General features: G+C 48.6%; 1 protein-coding gene and 1 pseudogene across 1 annotated transcript in view; one reads left to right on the top strand and one right to left on the bottom strand.

Annotated features, from left to right (window-relative positions):
* The window catches only part of LOC148013284 (uncharacterized), a 71,141-nt gene that overhangs the window by 31,672 nt on the left and 19,590 nt on the right, over nt 1-19,879 (top strand). The gene's annotated exons all lie outside the window — the stretch shown is intronic.
* Nucleotides 7,898-18,034, bottom strand: LOC148013285 (uncharacterized; annotated as a pseudogene).

Here is a 19,879-nt window from a genome sequence, read left to right as displayed (position 1 = left end):
TCATGGCCGCATACATGTACCCCTAAACGCATGGGTGGTGGCGCTATTCTGGATGCAGAAACTCATATGGTGGCTCTTCGTTGGTCTCTTTTTCGTGCCATGTGTGTGGATCATCACCCGTGGACCATCATAGCCCGTTATTTTCTTGAGGACAGCGGGCTACGACATGGTAACACACGGCTTCGGGCCTCCTGGTGGCATGTCCTTAATTCTGACTCTCGCTTTTCCAGTCCCTCTTCCTCTTTGTTATTGCACTTGGTCGGCTCTTGGAAAGTGGTGCTCCAAAAGGCCCGTTGGCATCCAGTAGGGGACCGTGTGCAGTCTAACTCCTTTCAGTTGGAATTGCTGGCAGTTTCCAGATTACTCTCGTGGGAAGACAAACATCAGCTCAGACCGAGATTTAACCGCATGGCCCGTTTAGGTCTGACGTCGATTGCGGATGCTACCCTTGCCACTCGCAACGTCCTCGCATCGTTTCGGACTGCTCGGAGACTCTTCAGGATCCCGCGCGGATACCGTGGTCTATGGGACAAGCTTTTATTGGAGCTTCACGGTCGGCAACCCTTTCCTGCCCTGGCTGTGGATCGTCCTTGGCAGGACTGGGACCTTGCAGGCAGGTTGAGTCTGGAAAAGGCCTCTATCAATCAGGTGTATCATCTTCTCATTCGAGATCATCACTGGCTGGGTGTGAAAGCTAATACTGTTTGGGGACTGCGGAAATCGCGGACATGGTGGCAGGCAACCTTGATGGAAGGCTGGCTGAATAAGGCACCTTTCAAATGCAAGGTCTTCCTTTGGCGGGTAATGATTGGTGGTCTTCCTCTTGCCTCGGCCCTTTCCAAGCGTCGAATCTCGAATGGCAACTGTTTCTTCTGTACCACTACCGTGGAATCGGCCAGACATCGTTTTCTTTCTTGCCCGCTCGCCAAGAATATCTGGTTTCTCTTGTCGCAAATCTGGCAAGCGGTGGTGGGGTCCTCACTGACTCCTTTCGATTGGGTTTTTGTGCGCCCAAAATACCCCACGCCGCCACAATTACATATGAAGATTTTATTTCCCTTTTTCAGATACTGGGGATGCTGGCACATTTGGACCATGCGCAATGCTTTTCTTTTTGATTCGGCCTCTAATGTACCGAGACATATTGCCAGGCTTAAAGGGCTTTTGCATTGGCAGCTAGATCTCATTCGACATTCCGACTTGCTCCCTCGGGAGGATTTGCATCCCTGGCATATGGCAATAGCCTCTGGGTCGTTGCCATGATTGGTGTAACCTTTGTAGTACATTAGTACGCGGATTTCCCACACGTTCGGCTAGGGCCCTCGTGTCTCTTGTAATCATGTCATCATGTAATCTTGTATTTTTTTCGTAATTAATACAATTACCTTTTACGAAAAAAAAAAGAGAGAGAGAGAGAGAGAGGAGAGAGACGAAGCGATGGCGGAGAGCTTGTGCGATTGCGGACCTGGGACCCCCGTGACCTAACGACTTGATTTTGGCCCCTGCGCAACCGTTGGACCCTGCCATCAACCCCTGCCGTTGCTGGGCCGCCGCCCCGTTGACTTCCTTATCGTGGGCCTGCTGCGCGCTGTCGACGGCTCCTGCGCCCGTCGTTTGTCCGTTGCCTGCACCTGCGATTATCGCCTGCTTCTGCACCCGTCGCCTGCACCTGCACTCGTCGCCTGCTCCTGTGACCCTCGCCTGTTTGCTGCACCCCGCCTTCTCATCATTGGTCTGCTGCGCCCGTCGCCAGCAGACTGACTTCGCCTGCGTCTGCACCGCCCGTGTGCCCCCTCTGACCCATCGTGTGACCTGCCATCCGTCCTGTCTGCCATCAGGGACGACCCCGTCTGCAGCCGCCCTGTCTCCCTGCCGTCGCCTGTCACTGCCCTCGTGTCGTCACTCACAGGCTCCTCGCCTGCATCTGGTAGCCCGTCAGTTGCGCCTCCAGCCCTGCTGTCGCTCGCGTGCACTGCGGGCTCTGCGCCTGGTTCACGCCCGTCCGCCTTGTGCGTCCGGCCTTTTGCCCACGCTTGATTTCCCCCCTTGCCTGTGCGTCAGTCCTCCTTCGAGATCAGCTCGTCATCCAAGATGGCTGGATTGGATCTGGATTTCATAGACCAAACGGTGGCAGCACTTGGCCCGGATTCTGATGCTGAGGAACCGGAGGATATGGTTCCGTGCACTGAAGAGATGCCCCCGGGTCCTGACATCCAGCCTGCGGGTAAACGTACCAAGCATACCTCGGCAGAGATAGGTGTTTTTCCGGATCGTTCCTATGCGCAGGTTGCTTCGGATTCTGTGGACTCTCAGGATGTGGACTGGGAACATCTGCTGGAATTTGCCAACACTCTGCTTGGCGAATATGTTCAACATAACCAGGAAGCCTTTTCTGACTCTGCACCTGACGATGTTCTGGAAGCTACCGTTGACCCAAAAACTGTCCTACGATCTTTTTCCGTGTTTTATGAACGCGCGGTGATACTCTTCTTCACTGGTCGAATCCCGTTGCTTTCCCGTATTCGCCAATGGCTGCAGAGTCTGCTACAAGGAGAATGTGTTGAAGAGATTTTTGTTGGGTCCAGGGGTTTTTTTGAGGTCCTCTTGAAAACTGAGACGCACCGTGCTGCTCTCCTGTCTAAACTGCCTTTGTTTTTTGATCGTCGGTTGGTTCATGTGGTTCCATGGCGCCCGATGGCAGATTTTCAGCGCCTGCTGCAACGTGAATGCCCTGTGTGGGTAGAAGTGGAAAATTGTCCGGCTGTTTATTGGCCGCTATTGAAGGATGCCATGGCCGCTGTGGGCACGGTTCTGGTCCCTCCCAGTCTCAGGGCTGTGAATCGCAACCGCTTGTGCATGTTATGGGATACTGCAAGGAAAAGGCCAACTTGGTTACGCCTCAATTGCTCTGGCATGCATCCGTTACACTTTTGTTTGAAATGGGGCAATTTTGCAGGCCATTGCTTTTCCTGTGGACAGTTGGGGCATTTTATGGCAGAATGCCCAGAGCAGCAACACATTTCAGATGCGGGCCATGTTGCTCCGCCCATGGAAGATATGGTGTGTGATGCTCCGTCGCTGGATACTATCCATCCGCCCCAAGTTCTGGCTAAAGGTAAACAACAGGTTCCGGGTCTGGATTCCCGTGCCACCGATTGGGTTGAAGTTCGTGCAAAAAAAGGCAACAGGATTGTTGTCGGCATGGAGAATACTGTGCCTACTAACTCACAAGATTCCATGCGTACATATATGCGCAGGAAGGAAATGTTGTCTTCCGAGCGCTCTGCTCCTGCTATGGTTTCCTCGGCCCCCCGTCCTCAGCCCGCTAGGAAAATGTATTCGGATCGTCTAAAGGGTCCGCTTGCAAAGCTGGCTTTTGATACCAGAGGCAACGTCATTACTCCATGGGACCGTCGGTATCCACGTTCCAACCCCAAACAAGCAGATATGCCGTCTACTTCCAAATCTGGTCCTCAGAACTCTTTTGCGGTGTTGGCGGATTTCTTGGATGAGGGAGTCCTGGACATTCTCGCCGACAAAGTCAAATCGAGGCAAGCTGTGCCTCGTACCTGATTTTATTTTGCATACACATGAAAATAGCCATGTGGAATGTGCGATGAATTTGTTCTCGACACAAGCAACATGCCATGTGGACTGCCTTGTATGAGAATCAGTGGGATGTCCTATGCGCTGTTGAGCACAAGAGTCACGGTGACGCCGGAAAAGTTGTGGATTGCCATGGCTTTCGTTTGTTCTATGCAGGAACACAGGCCATGCATTATTCGGGTGTGCTCATGATTGTACATGCCAAATATCAGCCTGTTCTTATTAAAAATGATGTTCATGGTCGCTTTTTGGTGGTTGAAATTTTATTCGAAGGGGAAATCTTATGGTTACTTGGCCTCTATGCTCCGAATGATTCCTTATCTCGCCGGGAGCTTTGGCAGACTTTGCAGACTTCCTTGTCACTTGGCAGACGGGGCTTCTTCATGGGGGATTTCAATATGTGTGTTGATTCTTCCCAGTCCACATCGGAGCATTCGGTCATGGATGCGCCGGAAAGTCGTATGTGGCATGAGTTGGCTCTTGCTGTTCTTAAGCAAGATCTCTGGTCCTGGCTACACCCGTCTTCTACCGGGTTTACTTTCCATTCGGCCCAGTATGCAACAACATGGTCGCGGTTGGACCGTATATATATCATGCAGAATGATGATTTTCTTCCTGAGATGCTCGAAATAAAAGTGTTGCAGCAATATGCCTTGTCGGATCATTTCCCTCTGCAATTCGAGTTGCTTGCGCAACCCATTGCACCTTTCAAGCAATTTCTGGAGAGACTCCCTTTGCGTTTCAACTCGTCCTACTTGAAGCATGCAATTTTTCAGGGCTATATACAGCAATTGCTTGACAGATTCTTCTTGGACTTCTCTTCTCAGGGCACTGCGTCATTTGACAGATTGCTCTCTAATGTGCAGCGGGTTGCTCGGCAGTATGGGATCTATCATGCCTCTCTTTGTCGGCGCCGTCAACAGGCAGCGGAGGACCTGCTGGTTTTGGTTCGCTCTCTGCTGGTGGACACTCCGGATGATGCATTTCTGCTTGCACTGGCCATGCGGGTGGCCGATCTTATTAAAGAATTCCAGTTAAAATCGTATTAGTAGGCCAAATTGCAACATCTGACAGAGACTTTGCAAGATAGTGCATGTCAGACCCATAAGTTCTTTCGAGCTCTCCATGCCTCTCCTGCTCGCGAGAATATGACCAGACTCGAGGATGCAGAAGGCCACCTTATCCTGGATCCACAGTCTATTGTGCATATGTGCAGGAATTATTTCCGTGACCTTCTCGGTTCCGCTTCTCCACCTTCAGCCCAAATTACTCAGGCCCGTTCGGTTTTTTATGACCTGGTCCGCAATCAGCTTCCGCAGGACATCCAAGCTACAATGGAGTCAGATATTGGTGAGGCAGAGGTTATGGACGTCTTGTTACACTTGCCCAAAGATAAAAGTCCGAGTTGGGATGGTCTCACCAATGAGTTCTTTGAAGCTTTCGCTACTCAACTGGCCAAACCATTGCAGGCTTTATTCCAGCAGGTGTGGGAAACGGGGATCATGCCTCCCTCATGGAAACAAGGACTTATTAAACTACTTCCTAAAGTTCCTTCGCCATCTAAGTTGACACAGTGGCGCCCAATTTCTTTGATGGGTTCAATGTACAAAATCTTTTCCAAAGTAATGGCAAATCGGCTCCATAAGCATCTCCCTGCCCTTGTGCACCCTCTCCAGTATGGCTTCATTAAGGGCCGAAATATTCTGCACAATGTTTTGAATGCCCAATTGGCCATTGATTATGCCAGGCATTCTAATCAGGAGGTGGTACTGGTTCAACTGGACCTGGAAAAGGCTTTTGACTATCTGGACTGGTCTTTCGTTGCTGAACTTATGTCTGCTATGGGCTTTGGTGCTCGGATGTCTCGTCTAATCTACACCATTAGTGCTGCGGCGTCTTCGCGAGTCATGCTGAACGGCGGTGTTACTGAGCCATTTGTCCTTGCCCGTTCCATCAGACAGGGGTGCCCTTTGAGCCCTCTATTCTTTGCCCTGGCGACACATCCAGTTCTTTCCATGTTATCTCATATGGCCGCCTCCTCTCAGTTGGCTGGACTGACGCTTCCTACAGGACAGCACTTCATTAGCCAATCTCTGGCGGATGACACCTTTATGATTTTGCGTGCGGACAAGGATAACCTTCGAAAAGCATTGGATGTTTGGGGTCTCTTTGGTCAGGCGTCAGGCCTTCGTATCAATGCGCTCAAATCAGCCATTCTAAGCTGCACGGAGTCGAATTTGCAGTCCTTGGACTGGCAGGGTCTGGTTGTTCCTCGTGGCTCCATTGTCAGACATCTTGGATACCCTTTGGGTGTTGATGTTCCCCCAAAGCAGCTTCTGCAGTGGATCTCTCAGAAAATGGTGACTAAGTTTATGTATTGGAAGTCTCAGGCCTGGCCCTTCCATGTTCGCCTCAAAGTAGCCCAGATCATTATGTTGCCAATGCTCACCTATTTCTTGCCATTGTTGCCCTGGACTACTACGACTCTGAATGCTCTTACTCAGTCTATTTGCTTCATGCTATGGAAGAAGGACTCATTGCATGCAGGTATTTCCTGGATCTCGTGGTCGCATGCGTGCACCCCCAAACGCATGGGTGGCGGAGCTATCTTAGATGCCCAAACTCACATGCAGGCACTCCGTTGGTCTCTTTTCCGCGCCATGTGTTCGGTTCATCATCCATGGGTCGATATAGCCCGTTATTTCCTTGAGGCACATGGGCTTCTGCATGGCAATACCCAAATCCGGAGTTCTTGGTGGCATGTTCTTAATGCTGATTCGCGGTTCTCCACTTCTTCTTCATCGCTGCTTACTCATTTGGTATGTTCCTGGAAACAAGTCCTTCAAAAGGCTCAGTGGCATCCAACGGAGGATCGCTTGGCTACTAACTCTTTTCAATTGGAATTACTGGCAGTCTCGCGTTTACTTTCGTGGGAAGGTAAACATGAGCTTAGACCACAATTCAACAGGATGGCACGTTTGGGCTTGTCTTCGGTTGCGGATGCCACCCTTGCCAGTCGCAATGTGCTTATATCGTTTCGTACAGCTAGGAGGCTTTACAGGATCCCTCGTGGATATAGGCCTTTATGGGAACAGCTTTTGACGGCGCTCCAGAGCAGACAACCCTTTCCTGCCCCTGCTTCGGATCGTCCCTGGCAGGATTGGGACCTACAAGGCCGGCTGAATTTGAGCAAAGCTTCTGCTAACCAAGTGTATCATCTTCTGATTACAGATCATCAATGGCTAGTTTCTAAAGCGAATGCTTTATGGGGATTGCGTAAATCCCGGTCATGGTGGAGGGCAACTGTGATGGAGGGCTGGCTGAACAAGACACCCTTTAAATATAAAGTCTTTCTTTGGCGAGTGATGATTGGGGGTCTTCCGCTTGCTTCGGCTCTTTCCAAGCGACGAATGTCCAATGGCACCTGTTTCTTTTGCACCACTACTATGGAATCCGCCCGCCACCGATTTATTTCTTGCCCCGTCGCTAAGAAAGTCTGGTTATTTTTGTCGGCTGTTTGGCGAGGGGTGTTGGTATCACCCTACGTCCCTTTCATTGGGTTTTTGGCCAGCCCAAATACCCTACTCCCGCACAGCCCCATATGAAGCTCATGTATCACTTTCTTCGATACTGGGGCTGTTGGCATAACTGGACCATTCGGAATGCTTTTCTGTTTGACTCCGCCTATAATGTTCAGCGGCATATTGTGAGGCTCAAGGGCCTCTTGTATTGGCAGTTAGCTCTTCTCCATCGTTCTGATTTGCTCTCTACGGAGGACCTCCGTTCCTGGCATATGGCAATTTCCTCCGCATCCTTGCCATGACATTGTAACTTGTAGAACTTAGAACCTCTTCACATGATGGCTTGGATTGTCGCCATGTATCTTGTAATCCATAGAGAGAGAGAGAGATTCCTTTCCCCTCAGAGCCTTCGGTGTGCTCTTATGCCTAGGTCACTGATTGGGATCACCTGTTGGAATTCGCCAATACTCTATTGAGTGACTATGTTCAGCATAATCATAATGCTTTTCTTGACACTAACAAGGATGATGTTCTGGATGCTAGTGTGGACACCAAAGCAGTGCTATGTTCTTTTTCGGGTTTCCATGTGAGAGATGTTAATCTCTTTTTCACGGGCAAGTTCCCTGTGCTTTCTTGGATCTGTCAATGGTTGCATTCATTGTTGCAGGAAGAATGTGTGGAGGAAATTTTTGTGGAACCACGGGATCTCTATGAGGTATCACTTAACTCATCTAAGAATCGTGATGCCCTTCTGACAAGGTTGCCTTTGTTTATTGATTGCCAGTTAGTGCATGTTCTGCAATGGAGACTTGTGGCGGAGTTTCAACATTGGCTTCAATAGGAATGCTTGATTTGGGTGGAAGTTGAAGGCTGTCCTGCAGTGTATTGGCCTTTAGTAAAAGATGCCTTGGCGGCTGTTGGCACTGTTCTGGTTCCCCCACTGTGAGGATGGCAAATCAAAATCGCCTGTGCATGGTGCTTGACTATGTGAGAGTGCACAACAGAAGAGAACCACGAACACGGAGCGAGAGAGAGAGAGAGAGAGAGAGAGAGAGAGAGAGAGAGAGAGAGAGAGAGAGAGAGAGAGAGAGAGAGAGAGAGAGAACCTGCGCCGTCGCCGCCTGAAGCCCTACCTGTCGGCACCCCCCGTTCGCCTCAGCCTCGTCGTCGTTTCTGTTCGCCGGGCGTTTGCGTGTCGTCACCACAATCGAGGGCTGCATCTCTGCCTCCTTCTGCCAGTCGCGTCTGCGCCCTGCGCTGCCAGCGGCATCTCTGGTGTCGTCTTTCGGACGTCCTGCTCCTGGAGCCGTCGGGAGCAGTCGCCCTGCTCCTGGAGCAGCTAGCGTGTTCTGTTCCGCCCTATCCACGCCCACACGCCCTGTCGCTGACGCCCTATCCATGGTAGCATACCCCTGACGCCCTGTTCCCGGACACTGCTGACGGACCCCTGCCCGGCACCCCAGCCTGTCCCGTCCTGCTGTGGAGACCTGTGTTTCGCCTGTCTGCCCCTGCACGGTGACAGGTAAACCTCAGATTTCATTAGCTCTCCTTGCAGAGTACACCCCTGGACAGCGCCTCTGTACAGAAAAAAGGGAAAGCGAGCGAGCCGGCAAAAGAGAGGGTCAGTCCTCCTTCGAGATCAAATCATCATATACGATGGCTGGTTTGGATCTGGATTTCATAGATCAAACAGTGGCAGCACTGGGCCCGGATTCTGATGCGGAGGAACCTGAGGATATGGTTCCGTGCAACGACGAGATGCCCCTTGGTCCCGACATCCAGCCTGCGGGTAAACGTACCAAGCATGCTTCGGAAGAGATAGGCGTTTCTCAGGATCGGTCCTATGCTCAGGTTGCTTCGGATTCGGTGGACTCTCAGGAAGTGGACTGGGAACATTTGCTGGAATTTGCAAACACTTTGCTTGGCGATTATGTTCAACATAATCAGGAAGTCTTTTCTGACTCTGCACCTGACGATGTGCTGGACGCCACCGTGGACCCAAAAACTGTCCTACGCTCCTTTTCGGTATTTTATGATCGCGCTGTGATACTTTTCTTCACTGGTTGAATCCCGTTGCTTTCCCGTATTCGCCAGTGGTTGCAACATCTGCTAAGGGGAATGTGTTGAAGAGATTTTTGTTGGCTCCCGGGGTTTTTTTGAGGTCCTGTTGAAATCAGAGACGCACCGTGCTGCTCTCCTGTCTAAACTGCCTTTGTTTTTTGAACGCCGGTTGCTTCATGTGGTTCCATGGCGTCCAATGGCAGATTTTCAGCGTCTGCTGCAACGTGAATGCCCGGTCTGGGTCGAGGTGGAAAACTGTCCGGCTGTTTATTGGCCACTATTGAAGGATGCTATGGCCGCTGTGGGCACTGTTCTGGTCCCTCCCAGTCTCCGGGCTGTGAATCGCAACCGCTTGTGTATGCTATGGGACACTGCAAGAAAAAGGCCTGCCTGGTTACGCCTCAATTGCTCTGGCATGCACCCATTACACTTTCGTTTGAAATGGGGCAATTTTGCAGGGCATTGCTTTTCCTGTGGACAGTTGGGGCATTTTATGGCCGAATGCCCGGAACAGCAACACACTTCCCATGATGGCCATGCTGTGCCGCCCATGGAAGGAAGATATGGTGTGTGATGCCCCGTCGCTGGATGCTACCCATCAGCCCCAAGCTTTGGCCAAAGGTAAACAACAGGTTGCAGGTCTGGATTCCAGCGCCGCTAATTGGGTGGAAGTACGTGCAAAAAAAGGCAACAGGGTTGTTGCGGCCATGGAGAACAATGTGCCTACTACCTCACAAGATTCCATGCGTACATATATGCGCAGGAAGGAAATGCAGTCTTCTGAGCGCTCGGCTCCTGCTATGGTTTTCTCTGCCCCCCTTCATCAGCCCGCCAGGAAAATGTCTTCGGATCGTTCAAAGGGTCCCTCTGCTAAGCTGGCATTTGATACCAGAGGTAATGTCATTACCCCGTGGGACCGTCGTTATCCCCGTTCCATCCCAAAGCCAGCAAATATACCGTCTACTTCCAAATCTGGTCCGCAGAACTCTTTTGCAGTGTTGGCGGATTTCTTGGACGAGGGAGTCCTGGACATTCTCGCTGACAAAGTCAAATCGAGGCAAGCAGTGCCTCGTACCTGATTTTGTTTTGAATATACATGAAAATCGCCACGTGGAATGTGCGCGGAATTTGTTCTCGGCACAAGCAACATGCTATGTGGTCTGTGTTGCATGAAAATCAGTGGGATGTCCTGTGCGCTGTTGAGCACAAGAGTCACGATGAAGCCGGAAAAGTGGTAGATTGCCATGGCTTTAGATTGTTTTATGCAGGGTCACAGGCCATGCATTATTCGGGTGTGCTCATGATTGTCCATGACAAATATCAGCCTGTTCTAATTAAAAATGATGTTCGTGGCCGTTTTTTGGTGATTGAAATTTTATTCGAAGGGGAAATCTTATGGCTACTTGGCCTCTATGCTCCAAATGATTCCTTATCTCGTCGGGCGCTTTGGCAGACTTTGCAGACCTCCTTGTCACTTGGCAGACGGGGCTTCTTCATGGGGGATTTCAATATGTGTGTGGATTCCTCCCAGTCCACATCGGAGCATTCGGTGATGGATACGCCGGAAAGTCGTATGTGGCAGGCGTTGGCTCTTGCCGTTCTTAAGCAAGACCTCTGGTGCTGGCTACACCCGTCTTCTACAGGGTTTACTTTCCATTCTGCCCAGTATGCAACAACATGGTCGAGATTGGATCGTATATATATCATGCAGAATGATGATTTTCTTCCTGAGCTGCTCGACATAAAAGTGTTGCAGCAATATGCCTTGTCGGATCATTTCCCTCTGCAGCTTGAGCTGCTTGCACAACCCATTGCCCCGTTCAAGCAATTTCTGGAGAGACACCCTTTGCGTTTCAATTCGTCTTACCTGAAGCATGCAATCTTTCAGGGCTATATGCAGCAATTGATTGACAGATTTCTCTTGGACTTCTCTTCTCAAGGCACTGCGTCATTTGAGCGATTGCTCTCTAATGTGCAGCGGGTTGCTCGGCAGTATGGGATCTACCATGCCTCTCTTTGTCGGCAGAGTCGCAAGGCAGCCGAGGACATGCTGGCTTTGGTTCGTTCTCTGCTGGTGGACACTCCGGATGATGCATTTCTGCTCGCACTGGCCATGCGAGTGGCGGATCTTATTAAAGAATTCCAATTGAAATCATATCAGCAGGCCAAACTGCAACATCTGACAGAGACGTTGCAAGATAATGCATGTCAAACCCATAAGTTCTTTCGAGCTCTCCACGCCTCTCCTGCTAGGGAGAATATGACCAGACTCGAGGATGCAGAAGGTCACCTTATCATGGATCCGCAGACTATTGTGCATATGTGCAGGAATTATTTCCGTGACCTTCTCGGCACCACTTCTCCACCTTCAGATCAAATCACTCAGGCCCGTTCGGGTTTTTATGACCTGGTCCGCAATCAGCTACCGCAGGACATGCAAACTACTATGGAGTCCGATATTTGTGAGGCAGAGGTTATGGACGTCTTGTTACATTTGCCCAAGGATAAAAGCCCGGGATGGGATGGTCTCACCAATGAGTTCTTTGAAGCTTTTGCTACCCAACTGGCGAAACCATTGCAGGCTTTGTTTCAGCAGGTGTGGCAAACCGGGATCATGCCTTCCTCATGGAAAGAAGGCCTTATTAAACTGCTTCCAAAAGTTCCTTCGCCATCTAGGTTGACACAGTGGCGCCCCATTTCCTTGATGGGTTCAATGTACAAAATCTTTTCCAAAATAATGGCGAATCGGCTTCATAAGCATCTCCCGGCCATTGTGCATCCTCTACAGTATGGTTTCATTAAGGGCCGAAATATTCTGCACAATGTATTGAATGCTCAACTAGCTATTGATTATGCAAGGCATTCTAACCAGAAGGTAGTACTGATTCAACTGGACCTGGAAAAGGCTTTTGACTATCTGGATTGGTCTTTCGTTGCTGAACTTATGTCGGCTATGGGCTTTGGTCCCCGGATGTCTCGTCTAATCTACACCATTAGCGCGGCAGCGTCTTCGCGAGTCATGCTGAACGGAGGTGTTACAGAGCCATTTGTACTTGCCCAATCTGTCAGACAAGGATGCCCTTTGAGCCTGCTATTCTTTGCCCTCGCGACACATCCAGTTCTTTCCATGTTATCCCATATGGTAGTCTCTTCTCAGTTGGCCGGTCTGTCGCTTCCTTCAGGACAGCACTTCATTAGCCAATCCCTGGCGGATGATACTTTTATGATTTTGCGTGCGGACAAGGACAACCTCAAGCGCGCATTGGATGTTTGGGGCATCTTTGGTCAAGCCTCCGGCCTTCGCATCAATGCGCTCAAATCAGCCATTCTCAGCTGCACGGAGTCGGATTTGCAGTCCTTGGACTGGCAGGGTCTGGTTGTTCCTCGTGGCTCCATTGTCAGGCACCTTGGGTACCCTTTGGGTGTCGACGTTCCACCAAAGCAGCTTCTGCAGTGGATTTCTCAGAAAATGGTGGCTAAGTTTATGTATTGGAAATCTCAAGCCTGGCCCTTCCATATTCGTCTCAAAGTGGCCCAGACAATTATGTTGCCAATGCTCACATATTTTTTGCCATTGTTGCCCTGGACTACTACGACTCTCAATGCTCTTACTCAGTCTATTCGCTTCATGCTATGGAAGAAGGACTCATTGCATGCAGGTATTTCCTGGATTTCTTGGTCGCATGCCTGCACCCCCAAACGCATGGGTGGCGGCGCTATTTTAGATGCCCAAACTCACATGCAGGCACTCTGTTGGTCTCTCTTCCGCGCCATGTGCTCGGATCATCATCCATGGGTCGATATAGCCCGTTATTTCCTTGAGAGCCATGGGCTTCTACATGGCAATACCCAAACCCGGACTTCTTGGTGGCATGTTCTTAATGTTGATTCGAGGTTCTCCAGTTCTTCTTCGTCGCTGCTTAATCATTTGGTATGTTCCTGGCAACGGGTCCTCCTAAAGGCTCAGTGGCATCCAGCGGAGGATCGCTTGGCTACTAATTCTTTTCAATTGGAATTATTGGCAGTCTCGCGTTTACTTGCATGGGAAGGCAAACATGAGCTTAGACCACAATTCAACCGGATGGCTCGTTTGGGCTTGTCTTCGGTCGCGGATGCCACCCTTGCTAGTCGCAATGTGCTTATATCTTTTCGTACAGCCAAGAGGCTTTACAGGATCCCGCGGGGATATAGGCCTTTATGGGAACAGCTTTTGCGGATGCTCCAGAGCAGACAACCCTTTCCTGCCCTCGCTTCAGATCATCCCTGGCAGGATTGGGACCTACAAGGCCGGCTGACTTTAAGCAAAGCTTCTGCTAATCAAGTTTATCATATTCTAATCAAAGATCAACAATGGTTAGTTACCAAAGCCAATGCTTTATGGGGCTTACGTAAATCCCAGTCATGGTGGAGGGCAACTGTGATGGAGGGCTGGTTGAACAAGACCCCCTTCAAATGTAAAGTCTTTCTTTGGAGAGTGATGATTGGTGGTCTTCCGCTTGTGTCGGCTCTTTCCAAGCGACGAATCTCCAATGGCAACTGTTTCTTTTGCACCACTGCTGTGGAATCAGCCCGCCACAGATTTATTTCTTGCCCCGTCGCAAAAAAAGTCTGGTTCTTTTTGTCGGCTATTTGGCAAGGAGTGGTTGGATTCACCCTGCGCCCCTTTGATTGGGTTTTCGGGCAGCCCAAATACCCCACTCCTGCACAGCCACATATGAAACTCATGTATCATTTTCTTCGATATTGGGGCTGTTGGCATAACTGGACCATTAGGAATGCTTTTCTTTTTGACTCCGCCTATAATGTTCAGCGACATATTGCGAGGCTTAAGGGCCTTTTGTATTGGCAGTTGGATCTTCTCCGGCATTCTGATTTGCTCTCTAGGGAGGACTTACGTCCCTGGCTTATGGCAATTTCATCTCCCCCCTTGCCATAACTTTGTAACTTGTAGCACTTAGCCCCTTTTCACATGATGGCCTGGATTGGCGTCATGTATCTTGTAATCAAGTCATCTTGTACTTTTTTTCGTAATTAATACAATTACCTTTTACGAAAAAAGAGAGAGAGAGAGAGAGAGAGAGAGAGAGAGAGAGAGAGAGAGAGATCTGTCCATGCACACAGCACTGACTCTTGCACGCAACCTGAGGCATCAGTGGGGACACTGGATCAGGCTGAAATGATGACAGCAGCAATGACAATGACAGATGGTGACAGTGATGGTGACAGAGTGCAGCCAGCTGCTTTTGCTGGAGACAGAGAAGAATGCAGCAATCTGAATGTGTATGTACCTGCTGAAAGAAAGAAATAATCTCCCCAGCCCACCCGTTAGCTATAAATAGCTGAAAACCAGGTAAACTGGCCGACCTGCCAATTTGGGGCCAAAAATGCCTGACTGCAATAAATGCAGTCAGCAGCAGTGAAAATGCTGACATGGCCATCGTGGGACAGATCACACATTTGCAGGGGCTGGAAACTGACTGGCAAAGTCGAGAAATTCAGTGTGAACACACCTAAACCGATTGAGAAAGAAATGCATGCTTTGGAATGAGCTACCTCCTCCGTCAAAGCACATGACAAACGTGTCAATGCTCCTAATGTCCCCGTCTGCTCACAGGCAGGAGATGACAGTGTATCACAAACATGACTGCTAACAAACTAGAGTAATGATGTGCGGAGCCTGTGAATTTGAAGGAGGAATTGGCTCAAGTGTCGCTGATCTAGGGACTCCATGAGTAGTCTAAGGGATGTATCCCGTCTGGATAGTGTAGGGTATCTTGATATGTTGTAGGCTTTACATCTGGACATCTAGCACTTGTTTGGGTTGTGGGTCGTGGCAGCAGTGGGGTCCAAGTGTCATTGATCTAGGGGCTCCATGAGTAGTCTAGGGGAGATATCCCCTCTCAATAGTGTGGGATATCTTGATATACTGTAGGCCTTGCATTTGCATCTGTAGCACCTGTTTGGGCTTTTGTGGGCCATGGCTACAGTGGGGTAGCAACATGATGATTGCTGGGAGCACCTCTTGGATAGGTTGCAGGATGCTGATAGGAGTTGTGGTGGCAGTAGGAATGGTGATGCAAGCTAGGAGAGGGGATGAGATTGAGTGATGGTGATGGAAGGCTAGGTCATAATTGCCATGAAAGTTGGTAAATGTGGGAATGAAAGGTAGTATTCCCTTGGTCCCCTTTTATAGAACTTTTTGACACATTTGTCCCACCAAGGAGTCTCAGTTTTTGGTTTTACTTTGATTTTTATTAATATTTCTTTTTAGGGTTATATTAGAGCCATGTAGATTGGCTAATAATTTGAGGATTACTTTGCACTTGATTTTTTCATGGCTTAACATGTATATATGAAATTTTACTAGCTAAAGGCTGAAGAAAACAGGGCACAATGGAAGGTAACAATGAACACAAATATAAGAGCGAACAAGATGATATAAGATGGGAGGTATGCCAGATTAAAAGAACTTGTTTGGATGTGGCAAGAAAGAAGGTAGTAGGGGGCTTGGATCAACATTGAAGCTCACCTAATCATACATATTTCACAAAAGCTTGCCGCAAAAAACAATAGACCTCTCTTGTTTTGTCAACAGTTACCTTGACTTGTCCTCAGCTCTAGTGCTCTATGGGTGTCGGTGGAGTAGTTGCTCGTTGTATGGGACTAGAAGTCTATGACCACGTGTTGGCTCTTACTACTTATTGTAGAGTAGACAATCCTCTACTATAGTGTTCTATGAGTGTTGGTAGAGTACCTGCTAAGCGGTACAACACTAAAGAAGTCCACAAGTGCTTGTAGGCTTTTGCTCTACGCATCAACAGTCCAACCAGCCAATCCATTGGGTTGACAACTTAGTGGGTTACCACTAGGGTAGCCGCTACACATTATGGAGAGAGAGAGAGAGAGAGAGAGAGAGAGAGAGAGAGAGAGAGAGAGAGAGAGAGAGAGAGATGTCTACATAAGGCCAATGTGGCCTATGATACAAAATCTAGAGTACGTCCATGTCTAATGTCATCTCATCAGTAAGGTAAAGATAACATTACAAATAAGTGGGTGGCCTATGAAACAATATTGAAAATAACTATACGATGGGACTATACTAGGGTTGAACCATGTGTAGTGTTGTTCCATCGATAGAAAAGAAAAAAGAAAGGAAAGGAGAACGAGATCTGATAGAACCATGTACAAAAGTGTGGTGGAGACTATGGGCTGTAGCTGATCTCAAGATCTGCACATGATCTCAGCTATGATGCGGTCCCTAGTTGCTTCATTGATATGCCTGGTGGTGAGTCTTCGGTGTCTTGTGATAATGGCTCTAATCCGACTGTGGTGTGGCCTCCTCGGACGTGGTCCTGGTAGACGGGGTTGTCATGCTCGAGGAAGGGAAATGGCTCTATCCAATGTGACTCCACGGTGTGGCTTGTAAGGTGTCTAGCGGGGTGACTCTGTCTCTGCTAGGCTGGTAGTGTCAATAGGGTCAGCTTTGTAGAAGAAGTCTGTCACTGCTCTGTGTGTGTGTCCCTCTAGGTGAGCTGGCCTCTTGTCTCGCAGCAGTGCAGTTTGGTGCCTCTCGAGCTCTAGGAGGAAAAAGACCTAGGCATCTCTGGTCCTCATACTCCATGACGTGATGAAGGGGTCCAAATCCATCACAGAAGAGGCAGTGGTACCGTCCTCGTATGTCATAGTATACTGTGCATTTGCATATGTAGTGCTCCTCTGTCTCAGGCTCTCGACACAAAGCTAGCAAGTCCTATCCTTTGCTAGGGTATTTGTCCATCTGCCTATCTCCATCTGAAGCCTATGTGAGGAGGTGAGAATCTGTCCGATAGCAATCCGTACGCTATGGGAGAGATGGGTGTCCATATATGCTGGCCAAATAGTGAAACCATCATCAGAGAGACACAAGAAATGACTCTTGTAGAACTCCATCCTCAATCCTAGAGGGAGTGGTGGATGGATCCATGTCCTTGCTGTCTCAATCCTCAAGATATCAGATTACGTGGTTCAACTTTGATCGGCTGAGAGAAAGTGTAGGGCAGTCAAGGCTATAATCCAAAGGTGGAAGACTATCAATATCCAAACCATGTAGGATCATCCAAATAGCCATCTGTGAAAACCAACAGTTCTTCTCGCCTCGTGCTGCTAGTTGTCTAGATGAGGTTAGTGCCAATCTAGAGTATCTATGGCGTGGAAGTTCCCATAGTCTGTGCCAAAAGGTCACTGCCCTAAAGAGTGCCTCCGTAACTATAGGTGTTGCCCCTAGCTCTGCTTTGACAATGGGATGTGGGGTGGAGGGCTTACTCCTAATCATGCGTGCTATCATCATGATCAATGGCCTTTCCATGCTATCCCAACCATCATAATAATCCCTCTCTACTCCAATCTAATCAGTGAGTGGGCTAAGACGCCTGTGGTACAAGCTGCAACTCCATATCTCTGCTCCATATAGTAATGTAGGTGTGACTAGGGTGTCAAACAACTAGAGTTTGGTGCGGGGCTCCTGGAACTGTATGTGAGCACATTGACTCTCAAGTGCCCCTAGGGCTGCATATCCACGTGCCAGACGTGCCTCTGATGCCCCTCTCAACGAAAAACGTGGGCCAGAGAAGGTGACTCCCAAATAGACATATTCCCTCACATGCTCTAGTATGTCTCTCCCAAATGTGAACTAGTACATAGATCTAGTCACCCATGCTGCTGAAGTATTAAAAACCATGGTTTTGGTCTTCCCAAGGTTCACTGTGAGGTCTTTATCTCTACAAAAGATGTGTAAAGCATCTAGATGGCACTGCAATCCCTCCGGTGAATTTGAAATAAGAGCAATATCATCTGCATACAATAATATCGGTATCAGCACCCCTGCTAGGCTGGCTCTAGCTCCTCCTCCTCGGTCTATGTAATCAAACTGCATACAGTAATATTGGTATTAACACCCCTGCCAGGCTGGCTCCAGCTCCTCTTCCTTGGTCTATGTAATTAGACACTTCATCTATGTATAGACCAAACAATGTGGGTGAAAGTGGACATCCTTGTTTCACTCCTATGGTAGTGTCAATCCTCTCTGATAGCCCCCCAGGTTCTCGTATATGACCTGTCATTGCCTCATATAATGCATAGACCTCCCATCGTATACCCTCTAGTACTCCAATGTCTTGCAATCTCTGCATGATGCGTGTACGAGGCACTATATCAAAAGCTTTGCGAAAGTCTACAAAGCAACAATAGATCCTCTCGTCTCGGGCTCAACCCTCCTCAATAATGGCTCTAAGTGTGAGAATATGGTCCAGCGTGGTATATCCTTGTCTGAAACCCGCCTGTCCTTGTGCTCTCTTGCCTTGCATTTCAGCCCACTCACTGAGTTCATGCTCCAATATAGATCCATATATCTTGGCCAAAGTATGACCGATCATGATAGTCCTCTAGTTGCTAGGAATCAGGGGATCACCACTTTTAAATAGCGGAATTATAGTATTGTTTGACCAACTCATAGGGAAACCTTCACATACTACTATATTGAACATATGTTCTAATATGGGTGGTAATATGTCACAAGCATGTAAGAAATGTTCTGCTACTAGTTCATCCTCATCCTATGCCCTCCCATTTTGTAATCTATAAATTGCATCCCTAACCATTTTCCATGTGAAGAAAGACCACTGTGTTGGCCTAAGCACTCTAGGGGCTGCATAGGTGGCTCTCCTGATAGGTCATATAACTCTCTTCCATAGTCAAGTCAAGCATCTGGTGATGTAATCTGTATGGGGGGTTGTCTTTCATGAAACATCTTCCGTGCGCTCTTGCTATCCCGCGCCAAAAATAGCTGATATATCTCTGCTTCTGGTTTTGCTAAGTAGTCTCGTTTCTTCTTCCGCACAAGGTGTTTGAAGAATGCCTTTGCTTGGCGGCGAGCAGTAGATTGTGTGGTTCTACATGGGGGTAGGGTGTGTGGGAATGCATATATGGCTCATCCATGTATGGCCTCTACTAAATCCCTTGTACATTCTTCCAACGATCTACTCAAGTCCAATGTATGTAAACTGGTCTGTAGAGAAGCACTGTAGATGTGTGAAGTGTCTTCTGTAAAGTAGTATTTGGGATGTTTAGGAAGGCATGGTGTTTCATGTTTCATATGTACACAAGAGAGCATGAATGTCAAAATAGCATGATCTGCTGCTATGCCAATTGGTCTCTTAGATATCTTAAAGTTTTGGATGTCTGGTATCAATGCTAGTGAGCCTATCAAGTAGTCCACAATACTTTCCCCTCTGTGATTCCAACATGTCAAATTGTCAGATCCTGGCCATTGTGGCAAACCATTAAAGATGGCTAGTTTATGTGCACTTCCCAAAGTCAATAGGTGTGTCCCATAGGTACTCACTTCTTTATCCTAGCCTCTCCTGCGTAGGCCTATTTCATCTATGTCGATCTCTTTGAACATGGCATTATCATGCATATAAAAGTCACTCTGTCTATCTCTAGTGCGTGCATTGAAATCTCCTACTAATAATATGTCCTCAATGCTAGCATATCTCGTGATATCCTCATAAAGTATATCAAAGGGAGATCCATCTCGTGTGGCATAGGTAGAATTTGCAAGAGGAAAGTAGCATATTGCGATGAATATATCCTGTGGTCTTCCTGCATGTATCCTAATCCATATATATCGTGCATCATCATCTCTTTTCATTACT

Source organism: Lygodium microphyllum, chromosome 26, assembly GCF_053477565.2.
Source record: "Lygodium microphyllum isolate KBCC chromosome 26, Lygodium_microphyllum_v1.1.10, whole genome shotgun sequence".
Classification (NCBI taxonomy): Eukaryota; Viridiplantae; Streptophyta; class Polypodiopsida; order Schizaeales; family Lygodiaceae; genus Lygodium; species Lygodium microphyllum.
The sequence above is the reverse complement of the archived record's forward strand: the minus strand, read 5'-3'. Positions and strand labels throughout refer to the sequence as shown.